The sequence below is a fragment of the Diceros bicornis genome, chromosome 15, assembly GCF_020826845.1.
Source record: "Diceros bicornis minor isolate mBicDic1 chromosome 15, mDicBic1.mat.cur, whole genome shotgun sequence".
NCBI lineage: Eukaryota > Metazoa > Chordata > Mammalia > Perissodactyla > Rhinocerotidae > Diceros > Diceros bicornis.
In genome coordinates this window covers 35976929-35991462 of record NC_080754.1, presented here as the reverse complement: position 1 = coordinate 35991462, position 14534 = coordinate 35976929, and the positions used below count along the sequence as shown (strand labels likewise).

The window sequence follows — 14534 nt, the reverse complement described above, 5'->3', positions numbered from 1 at the left end:
AGTTGCAAGGGAGGGTGCATTCAGTGTGGTTAGAGTAGACTATACATCGGGGCTTGAGGGGACTAATTGAGACTGATATTAGCCTCTGCCTTGGCCCCCAAGCCTTCGTCCCAGCTCCATTTGCTGTTCTGCTTCCTGTTCTTTTGTACCCATCTAGAAACCCATTGAAAGTAATGCAGCAGACAGGGAGCTGGAGATAAAGACTTAGGTTGTAGAATTGGCTTTAGGTTGTTTAGCTCAGTGGGCTTGCTAACAAAGCATTTCTGAATCAAAGTTTCTCTCTTCCTCTCAGACCACTCCTGTGTTTGACAGCTCCCCCACAGGGGACTGTCCCTGAAAACTCCTTACCTTAAGCAGCAAGGAGTGTATGCTTCCAGCAGTCAGGTAAATCCCAAGACTGGGAGGAAGAGGCTGAGATGCACATGCCCAGTTCCTTCTCCAAATTCAATAATTGAGTAACTCACCCCCTCCTCTCCTGTGGACAAGGAGGGTGGAGGGAGGCCAACATGAAAAGGCAAAAACAAGGTAGAAAGGAGGTTTTCTGCGGCCACTAGGCTCCTCACCCCATCTCTCACCCAAATCCCAACATAGTTCCTTTAGGGAAAAAAATGGGAGGCTGGAAGGTAGGACAGGGCCAAACTGTGGAAGTGAGGGTACAGTATTCTGAACAGAGAATGATGTAATTCAGACACACTTAGACAACTCAAACTACGGTACACAGGTCTTGTGTAAGGCTGTTAAGGTTGGTCGTGCAAGAATCAGCCCCCATTTCAGAAATAAAAACCACTCCTCAGTGTTAAACTTCAGACATCATATGTCAATATGAGACTCTTTGCTTCCCTCCAAGACTTCTTTTTAGAGAACGTCATAGGATGAAGAAATTCATGGATTAAAGGCATAAATTCCATAATAATAACAGAAGTGGGAGAATCTAGTTGAATAGATAAATTCCATTTTTGGAATTTTGGCTAAAGCAGAAGGGATTCTTGCAAATCAAGAATTAAATAGATTGATGATGCAAATTAGGAACTATGTGTTGCTTAGAGAAAACAAAGGAATGTATATTAGATTTTAAAAATGTAAGTCAATAGTTTATTTAGCAATTAGAGTTAGGTATTTCATTATTTAACAACTACCTAGGACATTGTTTCTTTTTGTATACTACTGAGAAAAGTCTATTATGCCCATTTTACAGATGAAGAAACAGTAGACAAATATAAAAAGCGTTATTCAAGGACACTTTGACTACATTTTATTATCCAGCTTAATCCTTTGTTTTATGTTGGGGATTTCATATTGAAGTGAAACAATAGGATTTGTTTATAGGGATTCACAAGACAACTGAATTGGACTTGGTTTTGACATTCAAAGGAATCAGGGGGTGTAATTAGCTAAGCTCTCCACCTTGCTTTGGCTGAAGAGATTTGTCATAGAAATTTAGCAGCCATGATGGATTATACATCTTCGATTTGGGGGCCTGTGACATATTCCTTCCAATTCAAGGTTTCTGTGGAGCCTGTTATTGTTTCAACAATATTTAAAGCAAAATGCAGAGGATATGCTCATCTACTTCCCCCACTGTCATCTTTTTCAAGATTGTAAACTGAACATATTATATAGATTGACTAATTACCCTTTCCAAGGTGAATACTTTTGCAAACCCATCCCTGCAAACCCAAATCCTGCCCCAATTTCCCTATTTCCCTCACTCCAGAACTCCTAAGTGGATTCTCCTTTCTGGAGATCTTTGACAGATCACACCGCTCTTCTCTTGGGGGCAGCTTTCTGTCACCTTGAGGACACTTCTGTTACCTGAGTCACTCTCTGATCCTCCTTTTCTCCCTTTGTCCACTATGAACACAGGTTACTTACTGGCCACTTGATCATCCTGGGGACACGAGCTTGGGTACTCCATTGCTTTTCTTATCTTTGGTTCACTTGAGTACTCATGTTGGTGATAGGTGCATACAACGAGGGTTCTCGCCTGAGTTTGTGGATCAGCTTCCCTTAGAGGAGTTTTACAAGAACTCGGATTTTCAGTCTGCATCCCAAAATCTTTCGGTGTGGGCTTGGGCGTTTGCTTCTTGAAAGCCTTGTCAGGTAATTCCAATGCTTTTTTTTGTTTTGTGAGGAAGATTAGCCCTGAGCTAACATCTGCTGCCAATCCTCTTTTTGCTGAGGAAGATTGGCCCTGGGACAAGATCCGTGCCCATCTTCCTCTACTTTATATGTGGGACGCCTGTCACAGCATGGCTTGATGAACAATGCGTAGGTCCGCTCCCGGGATCTGAACCTGCAAAGCCCGGGCCGCCGAAGCAGAGCACGTGAACTTTACCACTACTCCACCGTGCTGGACCGGCCCCCCTGCTTAAAATTCACTGTTACCAGTTTACTAATGGTGTGCAGTGCTTAGAGTAAAAGCTTTTTAAAAGACATTTAATCCATTGGTTTCAGGATGAGAAAGACACTCAGGGCATGAAAAGAGAGTGAGAAGGTCTCGAAAAGGGTGTGGTCTCAGCTGGAGAGGAAGCTGGATGATGCTACAAGGGAACAAAGGCTCAATGTCCTGACCATCTGCTTCTTTTATACCCCAGGCTTATTCTCATAATGAGTATTTATTCTGCCCAGCTACACTCTTGTTTTTCCTATATGTATATGCTATGGGTTCTATTCTAGAAGTTTCCACAGGAGGGGTTTTGAGGGCAGGAGTTCTTAGCTCAGCCCTACTAAAGGTGAGGCCAATCATGAGGCTCTATCTTGTTCTATGGATGCTAACCTTTCCATAAAGACCCAACTTCCCTTCTCGCCCTTAAGCCCTAAGCTGACCCAGGCTTTTTCTATATATATTCCCTACATATTTAATCTGTCATATACCTTTACTAATGCACCAGATTTGTCAGAATCAGTTAACTCTTTAGTAAAAAACGCAGAATAGGCAGACTGTGGTGAGTTTGCTCACTGGTGGAGATGAAACGGAGGCCAGTGTTCCTTCAACCAGCGTCACACTCTCCCTGGGCTTTTTGAGTGTACTGTGTGGAATCAGTGTTTCAGTCATATCTTCCCTATTTTAAAACTGCAGAATTGATCTTACCACCTTACTGGGAAGCCCATCGTCAGTAAATTCTAATGGAAAAACCTGTGTGATGAATGGGCAGGAAGGCGTCACAGCAGCATTGGTGAGTCATCCCCAAACCAGCTAGATTTGAGCTCTGGTGCTTCTTCGATGCTGACTCTAAACCTCCCTCAGTGTTCTGTGGTGTTAAGCAGCTTTCGAATCTTTGTCTCTGATTTCCTTATCTAGGTCAGACTGTCTTTTTAAAAATTGTGCCTGGACATCCTGTCCCCTTAGTAGATTGGACTGGTCCTGTTAGGGTGATGGGCTTTATACCTTTATGAAGACAGCAGCAGTAGGAAATTTTGTTGTTCTTGAACAGAGGCTCCCCCTCCCAGTGTGGGGTGAGGTGCTTAGGAGCCCAAGTAGGCTTATATGTGCAGTATTGTTTGTTTTAAAGTAGGATGTTGGTACTTTGGGGTGGGAGGAAAGCAAAACAGTTTTGGAGCTCCTTTAGAAAAAATAACAAAAAGCAAAACTTTCCTGGGATAAGTGAATGGACACTGTAAAGAAGACGATAGGACACCAGGAAACAATGAGTCAGGTCTACTCTGTCCCATTTTGTTGTATGAGATTGACTGCTCAGCTGTAGGCGGGGATCCTCGAAACCAACTCTCTGAGTTGTCGAATGGATCAGATGAGTTAATGCATATGAAAACACTCTGTAAATGGAAAATAAGCAAACACATAAACCCTTCCTGTTTGTTATCTTAGCACAGGTGCTGGTATTTTTCCTAAAACAAAATAAACCTTTCTTTTTCAATTACAAAAGTTATGTATACTCATTTTGGAAAATTAAAATGTACAAAGAAGAAAATTAAAACGCCCATAACCCATCAACCAGAGATAACCACTGTTCTATTTTACACGTATAACCACTCCATTCTTTTTTTAAAGGGGAGTCATGTTCTACATATTTAGTTTTATATGTTTATTTACATAATATTATCTTGTAAACATATTCCCATGTCATTAAACATTCTTCAAAAGTATACATTTTAATCACTGCATAATATTGCATTATGTGAGTGGTGTATTTGCATGTATTGTGATATATTTGACCATTGTTTCCATTATTAAGTGTTGACTGTTTACCAAGAAGGGAACTTGTTTTAACAAGTCCAGGGCATTTGACAATATTTTTACAGTTGAGAAATTCGATGTATTTTATTTCATTGTAAGTTAATATGTATTAGGCTGGAGTTTTGCAATACTTTTAGTTAAGATCTCAGTCAAGGTAAAATTAGACCTGTAGAATTGTTAATTTTGAGAAAATCCTGACTGCAACCAAATCTATCAGGCCAGATTCTCTTAATTAACGTAACATTAATTAGAGAAACATTGAAAAACAGTATGGTTAGTCTCATGAATGTACTGCATTAGATAAGTTGCCTTATGCCTCCTGGAAGACTTTTCATTGTCTCTTATTAGGAGGATGTGGTAAATTTGTTTTGCCCAAAGGGTTCATTTTCTGTTGCTGGGCATATACATATTACTATAGTTACCACATTTTGGGATGTGATGACATAATGATGAAGAGAGACCTTTGGATATTTTATAAAATGGAGATTTAAGAAGCAGTAGGCTAGGAGAGGGAACTGTGCTAGCGTTTCAGTCCTGAGATTGAGCTTTTTGTCATGGATTTATCTCTTTGCCTCTCTTTATGCATTTCTTTGTGTCTGCTTAGCATCTTGTCATCTCCCTGAGTTCCGGCCCTCTATTTGTCCATACACCAACCCATCCATCCAATCATCCATTTAATCATCTCTCCTCTGGCCATCCTTACCTACCTCTCTCATTTATCTTTCTCCATCTTCATCTGTCATCCATATCCATCTATTTGCCCTTCCAGATCTATCTGTAAAGTGAATGGAGACTGCTTCGATGGGAACATATGAATTTCTTTTTTGCGTTTTACAAAGGGGATCACAGGAGCCAAGGGCATGAGAACCAGAAAGTGAAAATGACTAGAATGCGACCATTTTTGTTTCACTTCGAAGTCAGGAGGGATGTTCAGAACTTATCTGATTACCCATTCTGTGATACTCATTGGGATGTTCTTAAGGTAAGGCATTTGGGGGAATGTTGTTTCAACTAATATTTGTCTAGAAATCAGTCTCCCAGAGATAGAATAGACAAGAACTGTTATATAGCTTCTGAGTAGTAAATTCAGAAGGGAAAAGAATTTTCTTGAGTTTGGACTAAGAAAGAGTCAAAGATGTACAAATGCCATCTCTCCAAATTTATTGACTTCAAAAAAGTATATTGTGACATTTTCAGGAGTTTAGATATATCACACACAGATATTTTTGAGGTGTGGGGAGCAGTGTTGTATTTGTTATAGGAAAGGAACCGTTACAGAGGAAAAAAGGAAACCTATTTTCCTCTGATTCTGAGAAAGCTGATTTGTATTTACTATCTTGTTTAATTCTCACATCAGCCCTGGGATGTAACTCGTGTTATTCCCATTCTGTAGATAAGAGGCAGAGACTCAAAGAGGCTAAATGATTTGCCCAAGTTTACATGGTTAACGAGTGACGCAGCTTTCGTAGAATCAAGACTTGCTTGATTCTAAAACTGTTACTCTTTGCAGTAAACCATACTGACACTGCGCAGATGACTTGTAAAACCTTAGCTATGTATCAGCTCTCTACTTTAAATTTTACAGTAACTCAGCTTCTGAAAAGGAAAAAATAGCAGTTTTCAGTTCTTTTCTTGAAAGAGGAGAGAGTTTGCATGTAGACATGATAAAGAAGACAGTTCTTAGGATATGGATATAAGATTGAATCTATAAACTTGACTTTGGTATTTGACAGAATGGGGTTTTCCTCGTGTACAGCTGTGTGTTTGTGTTTGACTTAACCCGAGTCTCATTAGTCAGCTTGATCCAAAAGACACAAAGGTCCCATCCACAAGATGCATCTAATGAGGGCAAACAAACTCATGAAATACAATAACTCCTCCCAAACTTTTGTAAGCTCTAGAAATCTAGAAAAGACAGCTATTGTAATATATTTTGCCAGGCCAGCTGTTATGATCACAAATAAGCCTGAAATAGTAATGACTTTTGAAGACACAGCAAATTTATTTAGTTCTTAACTTTTCCATAGGTTTGAAAGCTTTCCTCCTCCCTTTTTATCATGCTAAACTGTAGCGTTGCTAATCACGTTATATCCTGGGTGGAAATTATTTTTGGCATAATTGAGAATGAAGATGGAGACTGAGTGGAAGAGGTTCTGCCATAGGACCCACCTTGTATGAACTTGTTCTCACTTTCCGTCTTTATTTTATTCTCTAAGCATTATTAATTCCCTGCTGTCCACCAGGCACGGTGCTGTGTAGGAAGAATATACTAGAACAGGGGTCAGCAAACTTTTCTGTAAAGGGACAGATGGTAAATATTTTAGCCATTGTGGTCCATATGGCCTCAGTTGCAGCTACTCATTCTCCTATCAGACAATACATAAAATACTCAACTTTGCCACAGACAATATGTAAACAATTGAGTGTGGCTATGTTTCAGTAAAATTTTTTACAACATGCTGTGAGTCAGATTTGGTCTGTGGGCCAAAGTTTGCAAACACCTGTGCTAGAATGTCCATGGAAATAGTGAACTTGGTCTTTTTGATTGCTATATCATTAATGCTCAGAGCAGTGCCTGGCATGTGGTAGATGCTGAATAAATATTTGATGAATAAATGAACGAATGATTGAATGAATCAGACTCCTCTGATCTTTAAGAACTCATAATTCAGTAGAGGAGATAAGAAATATATGTATGAGAATGTGGAGGATAGTGGAATCACGTGGTATTTTAACTGGATCCTGAAGGATAGGTAAGTATATGTCACCAGCCAGGGATGGGAGAAGGACACTGCAAGCAGAAGAAATGCACAAAAGGGCCACGAAGCAGAGCATTTGTGGTGAATAATGAGTAGTTCAGAAGTTCTGTAATAGGATTTCCCTTACTTGCCTGATCATCGAAATTGCTCTTTATTAATAATACAGATTCCCTCCACCTTCCCTGGAGATTCTGACTTTCAGGCAAGTTTGGCCAATAGCAGTTTATAAAATAAAGATTTGAAAGGAAGTAGTAGTGGGCAATGACACTGGAACGATATACTTGGGTCATTTCTGATGGGAAATAAATTTCTTACTTTTCCTACCAACAGAACCAGTATTGACTGATGGCAGCTGGACCTAGAATTACCTTGTACCTTCTGTGCCATAGAATGGAGGGGGAGCCTGATGGAAATCCATCCTACTTAACTGCCTGCCTTCATAGATCCCCTATGATCTTGTAGGAGTACTCCAGCCTTTATGGTGAAATGGCATGTAATTTAGTCAGTTGTGTAAATTACAGTGCAAATATCAAATTCTGTGTAGCTACTAGATTTATTGCTTTTGAATCTCTTGGTTGACAAACATCTAAAAAGGCAAATGGATTCAAACAACACAGTAGAAGACTCGCTTTCCCTTGCTGTAACTCCAATTCAGAAGGCAGTTTAATTTAATGCCCAGAATTGTAGACTGTGACCATTGGGAGGGCCGTATGTTGCCTTTTTCATGACGGGGGAATCTGAAGTCTAAAACGTAGACAGTGACTTACTCAAGTTGTGTCACCAAATTATTGGCAGAACCAGGAATATAATGCAAATGCCAAGTTACTCAATTTAGTTTTCTTTTCATAGTGCCATGCCATATTTATCAATAAAGTTTCTAATTTACATAATTTCTCTCCCCCATGAATCTCATAGCCTTTTGCTCATACCTCTTCTATGCTGATTATCACAGTTACATCTTAGCGTCTTTTCCTGGACCAGTACCCCACTGTTACCCCAAATAAAGACTGAGCTCGGTTTCCCTGGAGAGCTTAACATATTTTCTGGCACTTAGCGTGTGTTCAGCAAATAATTGTAGACTTGAAATATCTTGAGCATCTTTTCTTTTCTTGTGTGTTTTGACTCAAGTTTCTTTGCAGTTATATTGTCAGAAAAGTCAAGTTCTTTCAGAAGTGCTAAAATACAAAGATACTTTCTCTTAAGCTTCCTTAATAAAAAAACAAAGTTGAATTCCCTATTATAGCTAAGACCTTTCTTAACAGCTCTTTTGATAGTTAAATGTCAGCAACTTCAAAAAAGAAATGTCAGTAAATTATCAGAGAAAGAAATTGCATATTTATTTGGTAGATGTATTTTAATTGACCACTTAAAATAAAGATTATAGCAGAATTTTGAAAAATGTCATATCTTGCACATTTCTCTCAACTACCAGAAATTTTTTTGCTTGTATCTCCTAGGAGACTTAATTTTTATTTCTTCTGCATTATGGTTATATATATACATTTGTCTCTTCCAGTCGATGGTGAGCATCTTGAAATCGAAGCACTTAAAAAAAATTAATCTCTGCATCCCCACAAAGCCTAGTTTTGTGGGTACTAATACTCAATATACATTTACTTAAAGAAACAAGGTTAGAAAATGACCCATCTTATCTTCAGTTATTCACTTAACTCACTCTTATTTTGCATCTGACTTTGTGCCATGCTTTGTGTTTAACATTGTTGGGGGGACTGGATTGGGACAGATGTTTAAAAATGAATAAAACAGTTGTCTCTCTCAGGGTATTCTAGTTTAGTGGGGATGTTGACACATACCACATAAATATAATGTGACAAAGAAATCTGAGATAGGTACAAATAACCTGGGGGCGGGTTAATTCTGACAAGGTGAATCAAGAGAGTCTTCGGCAAAAAGAGACAATGTTTGAGATGAACCTGAATGTGTCTTGGTCTTCCATTTCAGTGATTGGTTTTGATCTTTGTCAACACAACACACACAAACACTCACATAGATACACACACACACACACACACACAATGATGTTTTTTTCTTTTTGCCATCTGTTTAGCTGTAGATTTAAGAGTAGAACTACCTTTTTGTGGGTCAAAAGGAAGAGAGGAGCAGGTTTCATTGTGTAATCTTCAGGTTTCTCATTGTCTGAAATTATTGGGATGGTCTTCTTCATCAGTGACATAAACAGCAAGTACATTGGCCAGAGAGAGATATAATATACTGTTCTAAACTAATGGTGTTCTTTCCAAGAATTTTCCCATCTAGTTGTTCTTCTCGATAGTTAAATTGCATGAAATAGTTCCCTGGGTGGAGGAAGCATAGTAAGGTGGAAGAAGTTTCAACTTTGACGTCAAACAGTTCTGGTTCCATACTTAACTTTGCCATTTATTATTTATGCAACCCAAGACCGTAGCTTATCCTCTCCAAGGTTCAGTTTCCTCCTCCTTGAAAATGATGATAATGGAAAATACCTCACAGACTTGTATGATTAAAGAAGCTAGTGTTTGCCAAGCTCCTATTTCAGGGCCCAGGACATGATAGGTCATACACCTACAGGGCCAGGTAAGTTATGTAAAAGAGTGACCAGGTGACATATAAGTTTTATGCTTTTGACACAGACACACTGCATTTGCACAGTTAATATACAGAGATATTCTTGACTTCTGCAAAGAAATGCTTCCAGTGCCTTTTCTTGAAACACAAAGCCCTCTTCTCTAGCTTTCCTTTTCCCACTTTAGAGTCTTGCGTAGAGGAAATATTTTGTTTTCCTCTTTACTATAGGGAAGATAACAGTGCAAGTATGCTGATGAAATGCTACTGGTGCTTGGCCACATGAGCATGTGTGTTGGAGAGAGAGCTACAGGGCGTGATGGGGGACGGGGAGAGCTTGGGAGGGCTCTCTCTGAAAAAGGTGGCAGTTGCCTGGTGCTAATCAATTTTGCCACGTGGGAATGCATTGTCAGAATTTTATGTGAAATCTTTAAGCTTTTAAATGTTAGCAACTCATTCAAATATTTTAAAAACACTGTAAGAGATACTTCCTCAAGGAAGGAGCAAAATGCAATTTATGATCTGACTCAGCAACATCAACTTTGGCTCAGAACAAGAACAAAACGCTTTAAAAGTCCACACGTACATGGCGAGCAGAATTCATCTAACAACTAGATTTGAACTGTGGCCCTCCAGTTTGCATCTTCTGTGCATATTTTTAACTGATAAAGATAACAGTAAATTATGGCCAACATTTACTTAGTCCTTTCCATGTGCTAGGTACTCTGCTGTGATCTTTACATATATTATTTAATTCTTATAATAATCCGAAGAGGTATGTATTACTATTATCATCCCAATTTACAGATAAGGACGCTGAGGCTCAGAGAGATTAAGTATCTTTCCTGAAATCGCTCAGATGACATATAACAGGTGGATTTTAAACCCAGGACTGTTCACCTTCAAAACCAAGCATACCAGTGGTTCTCAACCCTGATGGTCTGTTAGAATCACTGGAATACCCTTAAAAATACTGTTGCCCAAGCCCACCTCCACACTATTTAAGTCAGAATATCTGGGGACGGGACCCAGGCATGGGTATTTTTTAAAAAGCTAAATCAATGATCAGAGGTAGGAGTAATATAGATAACAACAACTTTCTCCACATCAAGTACTCCCTATCTCCTGTACCCTATTTTATTTTTCTTTAAAAGCACTTGTCGCTCTCTGAAAATTATGTGTTTATTTACCTTTGTGAATTTTCTGCCTTCGCCACTGGGATGTAAGCTCCGTGAGTGCAGGAATTTAGTCTTTTTTCATTTTTTACTGTATGCCCACCGTCTAGATTAGTGCCTGGCACATAGTAGGTGCTTAGTAAATATGTGTTTGAATGAATAATTGGTCCTTCACTGCAGGGAACTTATATTTTAGTGAGGGAGACAGATAATACCTACTTGGTCCTGTGAGATAAGCTGATAACAATGATGGTCAAGCCTGCCTCATTGAAATCTGGAACACTTGTTTATCTTTCAGGTGTTGTTAGGATAAATTGTCCTGACATGTACCAAATGAACTGTGGGGCATTTTTGGTCATCTACTGTACTAGACTGGATCCATTTGGTGCTCTGGTATGTGTGTATGTGTGTATAAATTGAGTAATAAGTGACACACTCATGTTACCTCTCTTTGGGCACAATTTTTGAATGAGACAACTAGGCATTACAAGCAAGGCATTCTTAGTTTTGTTACCCAAACATCAGGCCATAGAACAAATTCAGGACTGATGGTATAGGTTTACCCAGCCTACAGGAAATTCAGATATTCTCGTCTCTTTCTAGGAAAGCCAACTTCTGTAGGTCACTCTGCCCCTACCACCTACAACAGTAGTTCTCAGCCTTTATTCATCACGGACTCTTAGGACGGATAATGTTCATATAACAGGACACTATGGGCTCTGACCAAGAGAAGGCAGGCTGAGGTTAAGTGGAATAACTGGAGGCCTGTCTATAACTCTGCCTCTTGTTCTCCCACTTAAGGAAGTAAATGAGTGAGTAAGTGATAATACTATAGGGATAACCTTGAAAGAACGCTGGTTTCTAAATAAAAACAATTCATTTGGAACTTTAGGACTTTAACAATGACTAGTAACAAATTGCGTGTGACACTTCTGACAATTGATGGACCCTGGTGATAGTGAAAATACTTAACCACTGGTATGGCCCAGGCACTGTACGACCAAAACCGACCCTGACGTAAACAATTGTGCCATCAGGTACAAGCTGATGGGCAGTTTTGCTGAGGGAGTCATAGTGTGTCGTGACGAAGCAGCTAAGAGCCAGTGAGGTACAGAGGATCCAGGGGAACTCCAAGTTGCTCTCCTTAGGCAGAGCAGAGAGTGGAAAGAGCTCTTGTTCTGGAATGATAAAACTTGGGTTGAGGACCTGTTCTTGCCACTTATTACTGGGGGCTCCTGGGCAATTCACTTGCCCTTTTTGATCCTAAGTTTCTTCTAATTCATGGCGAGGCTGGGTAGTTTTGGCATCCCCTATTTCCCAGGCTTGATAGGAGAGCTAAGCATCTATGAAGGACCTTTTCAAGATGAAGCACTGGAACCAAGGTGAGGATGATGATTAAGGGAACAATGACAGTGATGGTTTTTCTCCTGTTGTAGACTGACCACCCCTGATTTCTCTGTTCAGATTTAGCCAAAAAAGAAGGTTGAGGGGACTTTAGGGGGAAGAGAAGCTCAGCAAAGGCAGGACTTGGCTTTATTCTGTGCTTCTCCAGAATAGTTATGTTTTGTGTAGTCCAGAGATGAAATCTGGGCAATCTGTTTCATAATTGAGATTGTTTAATACAATAAACTGGGTCTGTATAGGTTCATGCCTCTATGATATTCATGAAAAGTGCCATGTCTGAGGTGGCCTGGTTGTTTTGAAAATGGGCTGATTTTGACAAAGGGGAAAAATTGGGATTCGTTTACTGTAAATTGCAAGTAAGAAACAACAGAAAGTTGAATATTAGAAGAACTTGGCTATCGCAAAAACCACAAACTTTCACATCAGTAAAACATGGAGTTCTGATCTGAGTGAAATGTGAAACTGCTTGCAGACCACAGAGAATAAAAAGGAGTACTTTTGTTTCATTATTAATACCATTGTCCTTGTTTCTTTAAATGAGAATTGATAGCAACCATAATAGAATCTTTCTCAAAGACCCAACACAGAAAGAAAGAAAAATAAAACAAAATAAACACAAAACCTCACCACCACCATCACCACTAACAAAACCCAGTGCTCTAAGGATGCGTCTCTAACTATCCCTTGTTAAGTCATCAGGTTTTAGAGACAGGGGCCCACATTTTTTTCTGTCAGGATAGAGTCTTCATTAATTTTCTTTTTCTTTTTTCACTTCTGGAAGACTGATAATGTTGGCCTTTTATTGCTGCAAGAAGGGTAATTTTGTCTTCTGATGTGCGTGAGCATCAGAAGTGACGACTTTGCATGTACTGGGACTATGTTCACTGGGAGAGAAAGGCCAGGGACCCCTGATTGAGGAGTGCTTTAGGTAGGTGCTTTAGAATAAAAATGGGGCTCTCTGGAGGTAAACCAAGGTAACCTTTCAAAATGAGGGGCCAGTGGAGTTGAGGGAAAGAGGCCCATTCCTTGCTGACACATGAATTGTGGTGACAAGTCTGTGGAATGGAGGTCAATAGATTTGAGTTTTCATCCATTTGGCCAGCTACTCAACTACAGCTGGCCCCTGCTCATTTCTCAGTGAAATGTGGGACTTAAAATAGATGTTTTCCAGTCATTCTCCTGACTGGTATTTGGAATTGGTAGTTATTTATTCAACTCTTACTTCATGGGGACTTGGGGTGTTGTGGTAATGGGAAGGGAAGCTGAGGCCAGAGGAGTCGGAGTGGATGTTGGGGTAAATGTACATATGTGGTTGAGCAGAACAGCACTAGAATTATTATTATGATTATTATTTGAGGAACAGTCCTTACAGTAGTGGCAGCCAATATTTATTGAACACATATTCCTTGCCAGACCTTGGGCTAGGTGCTTTATATATGTTATCTTTTTTTTTAAAGATTTTATTTATTTATTTTTTCCCCCCAAAGCCCCAGTAGATAGTTGTATGTCATAGCTGCACATCCTTCTAGTTGCTGTATGTGGGATGCGGCCTCAGCGTGGCCGGAGAAGCAGTGCGTCGGTGCGCGCCCGGGATCCGAACCCCGGCCGCCAGCAGCAGAGTGCGCACGCTTAACCGCTAAGCCACGGGGCCGGCCCTATATATGTTATCTTATTTAATTTTCACAACAACCTGTTGAGATGTAAATTGTAGCTTTCTGTTTCTCAGCTGTGGAAACTGAGGCACCACAAGAATAAAGAACGTCTCAAAAGTCAAAGCTACTACGTAGCTGCATTAGGCTTTAAACCCTGATATCTTTGCCGTTCTTATTCCAATACGCCATATTAAATTGCAGAGTTGGAAGGTTGCAGGCTGTCTAACTAGCTTCCTTCCCCTGCATTTGAAGTTCTCCTTGATACATTGTTGTCGAGCCTTTGTTTAAAGAAAACTAAAAATTAATTTGAACTAAGCAACACAAAAAATATAGCACAAAATAAAAAAGTTACGAAAAGACTTGTAACGAAAAGTAAATCTTTCTTCTATCAGTGCCTCATCTCTCTACTTTTCCCACCCAGAGGCAAACACCATTATCAGTTTCTTATATCCACTTTTAGAAATAAACTGAGTATAAACAAGCATATATATGTATTTATATTCCTCTATATTCCAGTATATAAAGAGTATTTACACAAAAGGGAGTGTACTACACACATTATTTTGCATTTTGCTTTTTTCATATAATCATATATCTAGATAATCATTTCTGTATCAGCATCTTATGTCTGGTACCTTGTAGGTTTTTTTTTTTTTTTTTTTTTGCTAGGAAGATTTGCCCTGAGCTAACGTCTGTGCCAATCTTCCTCTATTTTGTATGTGGGTCGCCATCACAATATGGCTACCGACAAGTTGGTGTAGGTCCACGCCGGGTAACTGGACCTGGG

General features: G+C 39.5%; 1 protein-coding gene across 7 annotated transcripts in view; it reads left to right on the top strand.

Moving 5' to 3' along the window:
- LPP (LIM domain containing preferred translocation partner in lipoma) overlaps positions 1-14534 on the top strand; it is a 646929-nt gene that overhangs the window by 135112 nt on the left and 497283 nt on the right. The window contains exon 1 of one of the 7 annotated variants that reach the window (XM_058556126.1): positions 3080-3176. The exons of the other annotated variants lie outside the window; for them this stretch is intronic. The gene's annotated coding sequence lies outside the window, so the exon portion shown is untranslated. Of the gene's footprint in view, positions 1-3079; positions 3177-14534 lie in introns of those variants that run through there. 7 annotated transcript variants of the gene reach the window in all.